This window comes from Wyeomyia smithii, chromosome 3 (genome assembly GCF_029784165.1).
Source record: "Wyeomyia smithii strain HCP4-BCI-WySm-NY-G18 chromosome 3, ASM2978416v1, whole genome shotgun sequence".
NCBI lineage: Eukaryota > Metazoa > Arthropoda > Insecta > Diptera > Culicidae > Wyeomyia > Wyeomyia smithii.
The window spans coordinates 195,008,017-195,023,972 of NC_073696.1; the positions used below are offsets into that span (position 1 = coordinate 195,008,017).

A 15,956-nucleotide genomic window follows, 5' to 3' on the forward strand; every position below is an offset into this window, starting at 1 on the left:
AACGGCGAAAATCGGGAGACTACGGTGGGCTGGGCATGTCGTTAGGATGTCGGACGACAACCCGGTAAAAATGGTTCTTGATAACAACCCGACTGGAACAAGGCGACGGGGTGCGCAGCGAGCAAGGTGGCTCGATCAAGTGGAAAACGACATAGCTGGCGAACTGCAGCCATGGATCGAGTTGAATGTAGTCGACTTCTTCGAACAGCAAGGGACACTTCGGCCTGGAGCTGACTGGTAAGTAAGTATGCTTGAAATTTTATGCAAAAGAGGAGTTCAAGTGTTACCGAATTTAACATGCATCACTGAGCAGGAAGGAAACAAACACTATACAACGCAAACAAGTTTCAACGGTCGAAAATCATGCAGATTAAAATAAAAAGTAAAGAAAAGCAAAGCCTTTTGGAGCTACATTCCGATTCGGAACTCGACCTTCTGTTTTATTATACACAGACTTCGCAGCCAACTGTTAAGTGTACAGGATAATTGCGGGGCTAGCGCTACGATCCTATTGACACTAACAGTCTCTCCCGAGCCGAGACTCGAACCTACGACGACTGGCTTATTTGGCCAGCATCGTACTCCAAGACTAGCAGGGAGAAAAAGGAAATAGTACTTAAATACCTAACTTTTGAACGTAACTTGCTAGACAAATAGGTTTTTTCTGCAAAGTTGTGTAGAATTTTATTATAAAAATGTTTGCTTAATACATCAAACCTCTATAAATTGAGATTTCAGAGATATAAGATATTTCTTAAAAAGGCTTTCTGAAAGCCTACATTCTATATATAAACTCTAGTGCTTAAAACTTGGTTATTTGAAATTTAGAATAAAGCTGTCATTAATATTAATTTTTTGGTATTTTATCTTTAAACAAGAAACGATTACCTTTAATTTGATCCAAAAATATCGAAAATCGATCAACTGATTAAAAAGGTATAAATTTTTGAAAATAAAATACATCGGATAAAGACGTTTTTTCCGCTTCGGCCACCATTTCGGAACTGGTCACGCAAAGTATTTCAATTGTGCTCAAAATTGCTGAGATCGAAAATAATTAAACCCGTATTTTTTGTTGGGAAGTTGGGGCGGCTAGCTCCGAAATAGGGTGAACATAAAAAATGGCTTTTTTCGATGTATTTTATTTTCAAAACCCATAACTTTCAAATCAGTTGAACGATTTCCAATATGTTTTGATCAAATTGAAGACATTTATTTCTTATTTTATGAAAAAATACCAAAAGCACATCTGTGTGCTTTTACATGCAAAATATATAAAATTATTAAATTTTTTGTTACGTTTTGCCTTTCTCCTAGAAAGGTATAGCAATCACCGGAAAACCGAAGGTGTAAAAGTGGTCCCAATGGCCGAATGTCATATACCACTCGACTTCTTTCGACGAACTGAGCATTTTCTGTATGTATGTATGTATGTGTGTATGTGTGTATGTGTGTGTGTGTGTATGTGCAACTTTTTTTTCTCGCTCACTTTTCTCAGAGATGGCTGGACCGATTTTCATAAAATTAATTGCAACTGAAAGGTCTAGTTGCGCCATAGGTTGCTATTGAATTTCATTGTAATCGGATTTTTAGTTTAGAGGTTATGTATCAAAATGTAAAAATCACGAAACATCAATATCTCAGAAACCACACAACCGATTTCAATAAAACTGGTTTCAAATGGTTGGGCTGTCCCCAGAACCCTTAACTTTTGAATTTCGTTATGACTGAACATATGGTTCAAAAGTTATGTAAAGAAAAGCTATCCTGAGGTTGTTTAAACTCACTCATTTTTCTCAGTGATGGCTGAACCGATTTTCACAAAATTAGTGTCAAATGAAAGGTCTAGTTGCCCCATAGGTTGCTATTGAATTTCATTGCAGTCGGATTGTAACTGTGTCCGTTGTTCATAAAAATGTGAAATCACATAATGAAAGTAAACATATTGACTTTCTCGTAACGATCACTGGCTAATTAAAAGGTAGAAAAATGATTGAAATGGCGAATTGTCATATACTACTCGACTCAATTCGACGAATCGAGCATTTTCTGCATATATGCATGTATAGGTGTATATGTTTGTGTGTGGGTGTGTACGTGTGTATGTGCACCTTTCTTTCGCACTCACTTTTCTCAGAGATGGTCTGACCGATACTTTCTATCTTGGTGTAAAATGAAGAGTCTATTCGCCGCTTAGGTTGCTATTGAATTTCATTGTAATCAAACTTTTAGTTTTGGCGCTGCGTCAGAATGTGAAAAACGCTCTTATATCTCAGAAGCTATGAACATAGTTGAATTCAAATAAATGGACTTTTAAACCCTTAAGCAATGAATTTCATAATGTTTAAACATGTGGTTTGAAAGTTATAGAAAGAAACGAAACCCGCGGACTGTTTAAAACTATAGATACAATCAAAATATGTGGCCTCAACATCATTTAAATTTAAAATTGTACTATTTCAATGTTTGCGGCCTTGCTCGGGATTGAAGTTGAAATTAAAAGTCATTTCTATCATTTCACTTTTTGCCTTTCTCCTAGAAAGGTATAGCAATCACTGCAAAAACTAAAGGTATAAAAGTGCTCAAAAGGGCCGAATGTCGTATACCACTCGACTCAGTTCGACGAGCTGAGCATTTTCTGCATGTGTTTGTGTGTAACGCTCTCCCAATCTCACTCGATTTTCTCAGAGATGGCTGAATCGATTTAAATGAAATCAATTGCAAATGAAAGGTCTAGTTGCCCTATAAGACTCTATTGAATTTCATTGTAATCTGAATTCTAGTTTAGAGGTTATGTATCAAAATGTCAAAATCACGAAACATCAATATCTCAGAAACTACACAACCGATTTGAACAAAATTGGTTTCAAATGAACAGGCTACCTAAAAACCTTCAACTTTTGAATTTTATGAAGATTGAACATATGGTTCAGAAGTTACAAAAAGAAACATGTTCTGGAGACTGTTTAATCTCACTTATGTTTCTCAGAGATGGCTGGACCGATTTGCATAAAATCAGTGTCATATGGAAAGTCTTGTTGCCCCATAAGACCCTAATGTTTTTATTTTTGCGAACGGATTATTACTTTTCCTGTTATGTTTAAAAATGTGAAATCCAGCTATGAAAAGAAACATATTCTGATGACTACTTGGGCTCACTCACTTTTCTCAGAGATGGTTGACCCGATTTCCAAAGAATTAGTATCAAATGAAAGGTCTAGCCTCATAACACTCTATTGAATTTTGCTGTAATCGGAATGTAACTTCGTCTATAATGTATCGAAATATGAAAATCACTAAACTTCATTATCTTAGAAACTACACAACAGATTTAAACAATATTGATATCGAATGAACGGGCTAGTTAAGGGTTAACTGATGAATTATGATTGAACACGTGGTTTCAAAGTTTGACTCCCCATACGTTCCCTTTTCATTTGATTGTAATCAAACTTAAGCAACCGTTATGTTTTGATTTGTAAAACAACGAAAGTCTATTACCTCAAGTAATACACGACTTATTTGAACATAACTAGTGTCATACAAACGAGTCATCTCTCAAACTTACAAATAACAAACTTCATTAAAATTTGATATACTGTTCAAAAGTTTTGTAAAGAAAAGAAATTCAAAGACTATTCAACACTATAGCTGCTTTGATCAATATATATGGCCTCAACATGATTTAAATGTGGTATCGTACTATTTGAACGTTCTCGGTATCGCTCGTGATTAAATTGTTCCGAAATTAAGAGTCATTTCTTATATTTCGCTATTTATGAAGCACTAACATTACGTCAAATTTCATATTTTATACTTTAATTACAAAAATTAATATTTTAGAACTTAAAGATTTTTGGATTTGAGCATTCATGTAAATCTATTTTTACAAATAATAAGTTTGAATGAGAAAGGCTGAGTCTGACCGCTAGGTGGATTAATTTAGGTTTTAAATTAAATTTACTCAAATAAAAAAAATAAAATATTTTCAAAAATTTCTCCATTTATAGAGTCAAATGTGCCCTTCAAGCTGAGACCAAGAGATAATTTTTTGTTCACCCTAAAAAGAATAACGAACAAATGAAAAATGTATATTTTTTGATAAATAAAAAACATTTTAACTTTGAGTCACATTGCAAATTGTTTCTATTGAACAGCCCCAAAATTCGTTGAAAATTGTAACTCAGGATAACATGGGACTTGAAAAAATTATTTCGCCGTCCGACCGTGCGATTTGGCCCTAGTTATTGTTTCGTTCTCAGATCTATTTCAAAATAATATTGATTTGAACATTTCATGATCCACCGAGCAATATGGTGTGACCATTCCATAAAAAAATTATATAAACATAATAAACGCACGCATTTAGATTCATTTATGAAAATAAGTCAATCTCAAAATAATTTGCCAAAAACAACACCCATACCTTAATAATTCATATCTCGATAATTCTTTGACGGATTTTCGATCTTTCAAATCTAGTTTTATGGCATTAGAAAAACCCAAATGAAAGAAAAAAAAATTTCACGCGTTGTAAAAATGTACATTTTAACACAAATTTCTAAAATCTGGAACATTTCCGTAGGTCCTAAGGTCACGTCTAAGAGAGCTTCGTAGCCGCAAGGTTACAGAGTCCGCTTTGATAAGCGAGTGGTCGTGGGTTCGAATCTTAGTAGAATCAGGCCATTTGGTTGTCAAAGGACTTTAACGTGGGTTCATTCTCAGGCTCTCTACTACATACCTTTTCTTCAAGCTGAATTCTATAGTACCATTGCTGACTTTCATCCTAACAAAATAGTCCCTATTATAATAAAACTGTTCTGAGTAACGTATAATAGTTCTCTACAGGGAATTGTAATTATGACGCGGTCTTGGCTGGAGGACCGAGGTTTCGATACGACTCCTTCCTCTTGACAAAAGTATAAGTCCTACTTATTATAAACCTGACCAGAGGTAAAGCATGAGTACTTCTTCAGGGAATAGTGATTGTGACGCGGTGTTGGTAGGAGGAACGAGGTTCGATAAGACTCCTTCCTCTTGATAAAATAAGTCCTTCTTATAATAAAACTGATTTCAGAAATATTTACCCTCTACAGGGAATTGTAATTGGCGATATTGGCACGAGGAACGAGGTTTCGATAAGACTCCTTCCTCTTGACATAATAAGTCCCTCTTAGAATAAACCTGGCCAGAGAGGAACGTTAGGTGTAGCCTCAGTTCAGGGAATTGTATTTTGGCGATATTGGTAGGATAGAAAAGAGGCTCGGTATAGTAGAGCAGTAAGCTTGAAATGAAAGGGTAAACTCTCACACACAAGTACGAATATAAATAAAAAAAAGCGTATCATTCACTTCAATAGTGATACTGCCAATAATATGAAGTGCGGAATACAGAAAACACCTGGGCAATATCACAATAGATCAAAATGTCTCTGGTCGCAGTGATGAGTCCACACAGAGAAAAAAAAATGGTCACGTCTAGTTTGCAGGTAATACTAACAAACTAGCAAACTTTTCCCGTAAAAAAAACTGTTGCACCAAAATTGATTCATTTTTCGTAAAGTTATTGCCATTTTAAAATTTATAAAATTTTGCCTGTCTCAATCATTGTGACTATCCCTTGTACTCAAATCCGACTAACTTTCGACTACATCATCCACGCCTGTGTGTTCCAGTTTCGGTAAACGCAAGACGGAATAAATTTAATTTCATGTTGGCAACTGGCGAAAAGAACCGATTATTAAGCACTGACACAGTCTCAAACGTCAAGCGTTTCAACATTTGGATCAAGTGTATCGAAAATGTATCGTGCCGTGTCAAATATACTAATGATTAAAAAAAAGTGTATTGAATATTTTAAAAAAATTGTGCAAATGAGGAGTTTAAGTGCTGAGATACTCGAACTACACATATCACTGGATCCATCGTCGCTTTGACCAACTGCGTTAGTTTGTCTGGAAGTTCGTAGTAGTGTATAATTTACCATTTTGTGGTCCCCGTGGCTCTGTGGTTAGCGATGTCGGTCGGCTAGCTCTTCCACACGGTTGTGATATCGGGTTTGATTCCCGATCGAGTCGAGGATCTTTTCGAGCTGGAAATTTTCTCGACTCAGCACACATGCAAAACGTGCCAAAAACAATATCGATAACGAATTTTCTCAACTAATCTAGTTGATCGAGACCGCTATTAGCCCCAAGGCCAAGCGTGCGATATTGTTGTTGTTGTTATATTGTATAATTTACCATAGCTGGTCTCGATCAAATGAGTCGTATGCCGATTTGAAATCGATGAGTAGATAGTGTGTGATTACGCTGTATTTATGGCAGTTCTGCATAACCTGCCGAACCGCGAATATTTGATCCGGGGTGGCACAGGAATCCCTCCTAGTAGTGTCCCACGAACTGCTTCGCAAATGATGATTCTCGACGGCGGAATATTTGGGAGAGAAGCTTGTAGGTGGCGTTCAGAAGAGTGGTTGCCTGGTAATTGCAGCACTTCAGCTTGCCGTCCTTTTTGTAGATGAGACACACAATACCTTCCATCCACTCCTCCGGTACTCGTTCTTCCTCCCAAATCTTGACAATGACGCAGTGCACGGCTCTAGTCAGTGCTTCTCTATCATATTTCAACCGCTCGCTGAGAAGTTGATCCACTCCAGCAGCTTGAATGTTTTTCAGTTTCAGCACTTCACCTCCAAGAGATCGGGGGCTGGAATCCTGTTGTCTTCTGCTCGTGCACCAAGATCAGTTGCCGTACCGTTCGCACGCTCTACTGCATCGTCGTTTAGATGCTCATAGAAGTGCTGCTTCCACCTTTAGATCACCTCGCTCGTCCGTAAGGAGGTTGCCGTCCAAGCTCCTGCACATATTGGCTTGCGGCAAGTAACCTTCACGGAAGCTGTTCAGTTTCTCGTAGTACTTTCGAGTATCGTTAGTTTGCTGGAGCTTCTTCCTTCGGAGGATTGAGTTTTGTCTGTTCCGTGCCTGTCGGTATCGTTCCTCGTTCGCTTTCGTACGGTATTGCACCATTCTTCTCCTCGACTAACTGTTTGCATTCGCCATCGAACCAGTCATTTCATGATTCGGAGCCCTTGTACTTAGTAGCGTTACAGCAGTGCTACCTATGGCATATCGGATGCGCTAAGCTGCTCTTCCGTGGGTGACGCTGTCTCCAGCTGCTGCGCGTGCTGCTGTGCAATCCCAGCGTCCCGCGGGTGTTATACACCGTCGAGAGTTTTGAGTGCCTGCACTCAGCTAGTAGGTAGTGGTCCAAATATTCGCGTGGTCTGTACATTGCCGCCTGCCCTACTAAGCATTAACGTCCCAATGATGACTTTCGGGTCCCGTAGTCGGCAGCTATCGTAGACCTGCTCCAGCTGCGCGTAGAACGCTTCCTTCTTGTCGTCGGGTCTCCTTCATGTGGGCAGTGCACGTTCATGATGCTGTAGTTGAGGAATCGGCCCTCCATCCTCAACTAGCACATCATTGCGTTGATTTACTGCCACTCCATCACACGTTCTATGCATCTATGTACTACCAAGCCATACTATGAAGCCGGTTTTCAGTTCGCTGGTAGTGCCACAACTCTGGTAGACATTAGCGGTACCCGCTTTTTTACATTATTTTTCCTGTCCAACAAAGTTCCTGCTGCGCTACATGTTTGGTTTCGCTCTTTGGTTTTTGAATGCTCATTAGGCTGTATTTTGTCAAGGAGGCAGAATTCGAATATGGAGCACTTGTAGAAATACTCCATCTCTACAATTTGTCTAGGCATTGTATTGTTGACAGCACTTTTTTCACTTTTGTCGACCAGTGTTATCCTGTCGCATCCTAGAAAGCAGAGCAGTTTTATTTCCCACGTTTTCAATCGGAGTTCTTATTTCGTTGCCTAGGTCCATGCCGATTGTTCCGACTCGTATTATCTTTTACGTTGTTTGAAACATATAGTTTTACGCGGCGGCTCGTTGGACCTGCCCCAACCCCCTGTCTCACCAGGGAACCATCGTGTCAGCGTTGTTTAGAGTTCCACGCGGACACCAGGACGTTGATTAGCCGCTCCTAACATGAAGATCAGACTTTGTTTTATACCGCATCATCTTAATCAAAAGACGCTCGGGTTGGCGAAGAATTTCCTCCACCGCCAAAGTATTGCTTACGCACCAATGATCGCGTCGCACCTTCTCACAGCTATTATTGGATGGCAACACCAACCAGTTGTATTCATGCTTCAACTGGCAGTCTAGTGTAATCTGACTCGTGGAGGTGTGAGATAAAAACTTGTGAAAGCCAGAGCTATATTTGACGCTCCTTTTAGATTGTCACCTAACCATTTGGAGCCCAAGGGTATATGCTAATCTCTTTTGAAAACTGGGTGGTGTAACGTGTGTTTTTGTAGAGAAAAACTTATTAGGAGCGAAGAAAAAAGAGATAAACAGTTTCGACAGTGGATTTATTTATAGGTTCTTCTGAATATCTTTTCTTCACGTTGAATTCTACAATATCCTGATTACTTTCAAACAAAAGAAAGATAAAAAAAAGACAAATAAGCAAGGATGAAAAAGGAAGATCAGCGTGTCATTCAAGTTCATTAAAGCAGACAATGCGTGCAGCAGAAGGGAAGCGAAAAATAAGCGAACTGGAAATATGATACAGATTCGGAAAATTATACCGCATCCAGACGGGACGAGCGTGTCATTGTTGCAATTAAATTGCAAATAACAGGAAGTGTGGTAAACAGCAAAACACGCTGGCAATAGCGCTATAAATCGAGGTTCTTGTCATAAGGTGGGTATACCAAGCCAGCTGTCAATAAGAATTGAGACGCAGAATACAGTCAGTGGGGCCATGGTCTCAAACAGTACAAGACATTACGCCCTGTATTAATTGATATTACATTCGACAATCTAGGAGTATACGAGAATGTTTCTTACACAATAAAATGTATCGAATAATTTGCCGTAAATTGTGTATTATTTCAAATAGAAATGAAAAATCAAACAAGCAAGCTAATAACTCAAGCTCTGTAAGTATAATTCAGGATGGAAGAAAACTAGAGCAAGTGCGTTGATCCAATTAAAATTTCAAGCAACATGGATGCCTGCTCGTAACGTGATTGTGCTATGATAGTTCACATTGTTTCACATCTACGGTTGTTTCTATAACTGTTAGAAGTATACTACGCTCTCAGCTTGCCTCAACCAGCTAATTTTCGACTCAGTTTTAAACATTTTTTTCCAAAGAAAAGATGGAAGTTCCGTTCGATATCCGTTCGGAAGAAAACAATTGTAGTTTCGAGAATATAATTGAAATGAGTGCTGATGAATTCCCACATGTCTATTGGGCTACGATGTTGACTCTCTTAGTATGCCGTTAGAAGCTTGAGTGTTAAAAGCCTCCTGTTAGACTAAAGATTCGACCTAGGACATAGGGTAAGAAACAATGTTTTAAAATTAGTAATTTATGGCTCTACTGGTTGTCAAACTGATTGTGCTTGAAAACATTTTAAGGAACATGAAAAATATAAAACAATTCTACTCACACAAACAATCAGCTCAGCATTAAAGCAGCTAATAGAACGTTTAAGGACTTAATTCATTTGGAATGAATCTAAAAAGTTCATATGTTTACAAAATCTTAACAGTTTCCGTAACATTATTATCCTCCATCGGTGAATAATTGTCATAGTGTAGCAACATTAAAGCTGTGAAAAGTGCATGGCGAATGATCCTTGCTGGTGGGGTGGTGCGAATGATTATAACCTATTTTATTAATGCCAAAAGATCATCATCATAATTCCACTGGACGAGCGTTGTGGTTTCATGAAATTATAGCCGATGTGAATTGAGCTCTGGTTAACCTAGAGTGGGAGAAAAACCTGGAACGATTGAATGTTAGTTCGTTGCTGTTTCCGTTGTGAATGTTGTTTCCATGACTTGCACAGCCAGTCGCCAGTGTCCTGATTTAGTGAAGTGGCCACCCCATTCAAGTTCTACTGCAATTGTTGGATACTTTATACGAGTGTAAAAGTGCGGGTACGTGTTTTTACATAGCTGTAGGGCGTTCGGAACGTCACTGGCACAGGCGAAAGCTTTCAGTTGTTTCAATTTACTGGGACTGGTTGTTGCATGAGTGAATAAAGAAAAAACTAACGGAGTAACCGTGACGAGGTACTGTAGAGCACTCAAAAGCTTAAAATTATTTCATGATTCAGAATTGAAGAGGTGGAACGATTATTGCTAAAATAGAACTAAATAATTCGGTTCTACTGCTAACGGCAGGTAAGTGGAGGATTGAAAACCTGCATATACCCGATTTTTATTTGAAAATATAAATAAAGAGAAAGAAAACAGCAGCGCACTATCCTGTTGACTATGGCACGGTTCAGGGTGAAACAAACAATTTTTTATATCCTGTTTTCTCTTTAGCGTTTTCCGACTTGAAACCTTTATCCCCACATTGGATAGAGGTGAACATTTTCCTCGGCAGTGTGATTTTGTTTGTTTTTTTTTTTTGCATTTGAACCGTTGCAGAGTAATAAAATCGATCTGCCATAGGGTTGGTAATTCTATAAATAATTAAACTGCTATCGTTGCTCACTTTTAGTGTCTCGTTTTCCCCACGGGTGGTACACTATATGCAGCTGTTCTAGCCTGCCTATTTGTTTGAAATTCTGGCTTCATGCTACATATTTGTTACCTACATAAAATTGATCAATGCGATGGAAGCGAAGTCGTATTGGACACTGTCAAAGTACAATTCTTTGTTGAGTTCAAATAAATTGAGCCAAAACAAAAAAAGTTCACAATCTAAATATTTTGCAGTATATTTGTAAGACGTTAATTATGACATTGATATGACATTGACTTGATAGGACATGCCATGACATGACATGATATGACATTGACATTGACATTGACATTGACATTGACATTGACATTGACATTGACATTGACATTGACATTGACATTGACATTGACATTGACATTAACATTGACATTGACATTGACATTGACATTGACATTGACATTGACATTGACATTGACATTGACATTGACATTGACATTGACATTGATATTGATATTGATATTGACAATGAAATTAAATTTATCATCGCGTGATAATGTTTCGGAAGACATAGAATATGCGTTGAAGAGGAACCTGTGACCAAAATTGACATCATGGAATCGATTTATTATTTATTGGTCAAAGCACCGCCAGATTTTATTTTAATTGTTCAAATTGCGCCCTAGCACCCAATGATTTAAATCACAGTTAAATATTTAAAATCATCAATGTTATTTGAAGGTAACAATTAAGCATGTTTTGCAATGAAAAAAATAAATAATAATACGTGTATTGTACAATTAATAACTGACTTTTTGGTTGGTATTCGAGATTCTTACTTTGTTTCATTTTCAACCGCGAGAACATTCACGAAAACATCAGCCTTTTCTTCTGATGAAGCCCCCACTACGCGCCAACGTGAATGGCCTCTTGAACAGTTGGGTAATAAAGAGAACAGATAATGGCATTCAAACAAGAAAATTCCACCTTCATCGCCTTGCTAACGAATATAAATAGTAATATTCATTGGGGCACCACCCTGTATCTGCAAGCAGAAAGTGCACCCATTAAAAATTTATGGATCGTTTACTCGTCGATTTTTTTGGATGATGGTATGGTTTCTCAAAGTTGATGACTTTATTTTTTTGTGAGAGTTGCAGGGACAGCAAATTAAAAATCATATTTTCTGATTTAATATTCCTGCTATACGGATAATCCATATTTATTACTTCCCAATAAAAACTATGGACCAACTCCATTCACATACCCTACACACATTTGTTTACATTTAATACGAATACGAAGGCAAGTTGTTAACTGGAAATCTCATTGATATCTTTGTTTTTCAGAATACTTTCATTATCAACTAGGAATCAATTAAAGCTAAACGATTCTTGGACCAAGAAATACAATCTTAAGTTTAAATTAGTAACTGGAATTTATCCAAATCGAAAATGGTTCGGTAAAATTTCATATCTCTAGCGGATCCAGAGAGGAATAATATGAATTTATTTTTATTCATTTAGTGCACATATTATTCCCGGTCGATGCAAAATAATCCTATTCCATGGTGTTATTTAATTGTACCGATTGTTGCTGATAGTAAAAATATCGCTTTCCTCTCTATGTTGCACTGCGATAACCCGTGCAAGTCGACGGTGCACTCCTCTGTAAGCCAGAACCATTGCCGGATGCAGGAATGTGTCCTCAATTTATTTTCATTTCCTGTAGATCCGTGTTCTATAATGCTGAACATTGTGCTGCATTAACATACACCCGCAGTCTTTGTTCCTATTGCTGTCGGCGACTCACCCAGAGACCTCCCCTCTCCGCACTCTTGCCACCCTGTCAAGGCTTATCGATTGCCTGAGTAGAATAATAGATGAGGCGATTTGCAGAAGACGTTGCCATCCTCTGATGCCACTCACCGTGCTCTATATTGGTTCTTTAGTTCGATGCCAGAAGAAAGATCGGAAGAAAATGTTCACGCTCAAGTTTCTGGTACAGAAAGCAGAGATTAAAGTTAGTAACTATATCCCTTTAAATCAGTTAAAAGCATCATGAAGTGTATTTTTGTTTCTTCCACATTAAGAAAAATTAAAAAAATTAAACAAATCTAAAATCTCAACAACTAGTTCCACTTTTGGTGGGACTAGTTGGTCTTCAGAAATCGCTACCGCTCTTGCTGCACACTAAATTTCCCTCAGGAGTGATTGCAATTGTCCATGTGATTAACCTTTATTATACCTAGTGATAAATGGACTGGGAGCTGCGTTTACTTGATGTACAGGAGTTAACTATCCAGCGCGGGCGGTCATTGCGTTACACATAATTGAGGTTGTCAAACTACTAGTTCATTGGATATTCGAAATATCGTTTAATTGTCTCGGGAGTCGAATGTGAAAGCATACTTGCTTGATTATAACTGCTAAGTAGGTGGCAGGTTATATGTTATAGAGTAATTCGATGCAGAATTATCCGAAAATAGTTGAATATCAAAAATGCTACCAACCTTAACTAGAATGCTCAAAATTTAAAACTAAATTGATGCAACCAATAAAATGTTCACAAAAATTAATTTTGAGTCGGATATTAATGAGGCTGTTAGGGAATAAATAAACACATATTAGCTATTTTTTGCAATGTTGGTTTATTCAACTTAGGCTAAATGCACCTTTGACTTAATACTACTCAAGAAAGCTTGTACAACACGCACACTGGTCGCTTTGGAAGACCTGCTCAGCTTTTCGAGGTTTACCCTTCATAAAAGCCCAGCATTTTTCTATAAGCTCTGATGAGTTTGGCTAATCCCACTTCATCACCGGTTTCGCGTTATGATACGATTCCAGATCCGGCCAAAGAGTGTTTACTTCGTGGAATCGGAGGAAGGGCAACAGGCGCTTCTGGAGGCATTCTTCTTTATATACATATTTGACCGTTGATGATATCAGTCGTTATGTGTAGCTTGCTTATTTTAATGCACACACAGATCGTCTGCCACAGTATTGCTTGGCAAATTTGTCGACCTTTTTCTTGCGAAACTTCCCTGGAACATCCAGGCAGAACTTTCTGCCGAAACATTCCAGGCCTACGTGTATTTCGGCTACATCAACCAGTCGTGGTACAGCTTCTTGGTGCGGGATTAGGCTATCGTAGTCTGTTCAACGATTTATTTAGGTGCCTGCCTTACCTTAAAGACATGTAGTCCGGTCGCTTCAATGTCTGCTGTATAAACCATGACCTTCTTGGCTGCGTCTCGAATCCAAAGTTTCGAATTGCGCCAGTTACATCCCTCACTTTCCTTACCGTTCTTGGACATCATCGAAGATAAGTGCTGCAATAGCCGATAAGGCCCTCTTACAGGCATAGTCGACGTGGCTCCCGAATGTGAGCTTATTGTCAACCATAACCCTCTAAGCTTCACAGATCGCTTTGAAATGATGGTGCAGTCTCCGACTCCGACTCCTGTTGCTCCGATTTACGGTTGTTCACAACCTTGACCTCCTTCTTATTACGCGCTAGCTCCAGTTTTCTAGAGCGTGTCTAGTTCTCGACCTTTCGTATACAATGCGCGACCGTCAACTCGACCTTCTCGATTGACTCGTCGTAAACCTCTAGCGTTATGTCGTCTGCAAAGCAGACGATCACAACTCCTGAAGAAAACTTGAGTGTCAACACCCCGTCATACATGACGTTCCACAACATCGGGCCCAGGCTAGAACCTTGTGGACCTGCTGCGGTGATTGGGACGTACTTTTGACCCTCCTCCGTGTTGTAAACAAGTACTTGATCTAATTTTCCAGAATCTTGTACAGTGACACCGGTACATGGATGCTCCTGAGCGTGAGCGTATGGAGTCCCACCTGGTGCTATTAAACGCATCCTCCACGTGGAGCGTGACGGTTGCGCAATAGCGTATTCCCCTTCTCTTGCACTGGAGTGCTACCTCCGCCGTCTTGGTGACGGAAGAGATGGCATCCAGCGTGGACCTGCCCTTCCGGAAGTCGAACTGGTTACATGTCAGACCGTGTACCTCACCAGGAGGATGGTCCTCTCAAGTACCTTGCCCGCAGTTGGCCTATATGCCGATGGGTCCCCTGGCGGTTTCCCAGCCTTCGGCAGTAAGGCCAGTCTCTGCGGTTTCCACCTATCCGGAAAGAGACAGTCATCCAGGCACCTCTGCATGACTGCCCTGAACAGCCCGGGGGCCGTTTTTATCGCCAGCCTGATTGCAAGTGTTCCTCTTTCGTAACCCTTGCCTCCTCCTCAACCTCGACACGGCTGTCGTCGCTCACGGATTGGATGTTCGGTAGGCAGGCCGACCACCCCCTCGTCTATGTCTTGGATACTGGAACGGTGGACGTGATACTCGACCACCGGAGGCCAAGGGCTTGAGTCGTGGCGTGGTAAAAGTTCCTCGATGATACGCTCCAGCATCGCTGGTGATCGCTCTGCAGGCGCCAGCGCGCCTTTGGTTTCGATCATTATGATCCTGTAGGCGTCACCGTACAGATTCGTATTGGCACTCGCACATAGCCTCTCGAAGCAGGCCCCGGTGCTTGCCTTTATCGCACTTTTTAGCATCGATCTTGCAGAACCGAATGCTGTGCGGCACTCTGTCCTCTCTTCTTTGTTTTGCGCACGCTGCATCCTCTGTCTTGCACGGAGGCACGCACTGCGAAGATCCAAGGTTGGCAAGTCCTAGGCATGGTGGCGTCACACGCCCATGATAGCATGGCAACTAGTTGGTCAGCTGTCAGGCGGAGCTAACTGCACCCCTCACGCTCATTTCTCATTGCCTCTTCGAAGACCTCGGCACAGAAATGCGATGTCTTCCACCCACGGACAGTCGGAGTGTTGGCTCTACCCGTCGCTTGCCGTCTTTCGTTGTTGTCTACACTATAGCAAACCGGCTGGTGGTCGCTATTAATGTGGTTATCGTCTATCCTCCAGTTCTTAATCAGTCCTGAGCCGAAGAACGTCACCTCGATGATCGACTCCGCACCATTTCTGCTATATATACTTTTGTTCCCAACGTTGGCCAGAACTAGGTTGAGCTTTGCCAAGCCTCCAACAAGATCTGACCCCTCTGGTTCGTGAAATGACTTCCCCACTCAATAGCCCAAGCGTTGAAGTCGCCCGCCATCACCAACGGCGTTAGGTCCGTTAGCTCCATGGATAACAGGTCGACCATCTAGGTGAACCTTTCGGTAGACCAACGTGGCGGAGCATAGCAACTGCAGTAGAACACTCCGTTCACCTTGGCAACTACGTATCCTTCTTCTGAAATTGAAACACCTTCCTGAACCGGGAACTTGCTCGTCATCCATATGGACGCCATACTGGACTTATCCACAACCCAGTTATCGTTTCTGGGAGGGATGAGGTAGGGGTC

At 40.1% G+C, this 15,956-nt stretch overlaps 1 protein-coding gene across 2 annotated transcripts in view; it reads left to right on the forward strand.

Moving 5' to 3' along the window:
* The window catches only part of LOC129732631 (uncharacterized), a 272,761-nt gene that overhangs the window by 4,421 nt on the left and 252,384 nt on the right, over nt 1-15,956 (forward strand). The window contains exon 1 of one of the 2 annotated variants that reach the window (XM_055693654.1): nt 10,092-10,275. The exons of the other annotated variant lie outside the window; for it this stretch is intronic. The gene's annotated coding sequence lies outside the window, so the exon portion shown is untranslated. Of the gene's footprint in view, nt 1-10,091; nt 10,276-15,956 lie in introns of those variants that run through there. 2 annotated transcript variants of the gene reach the window in all.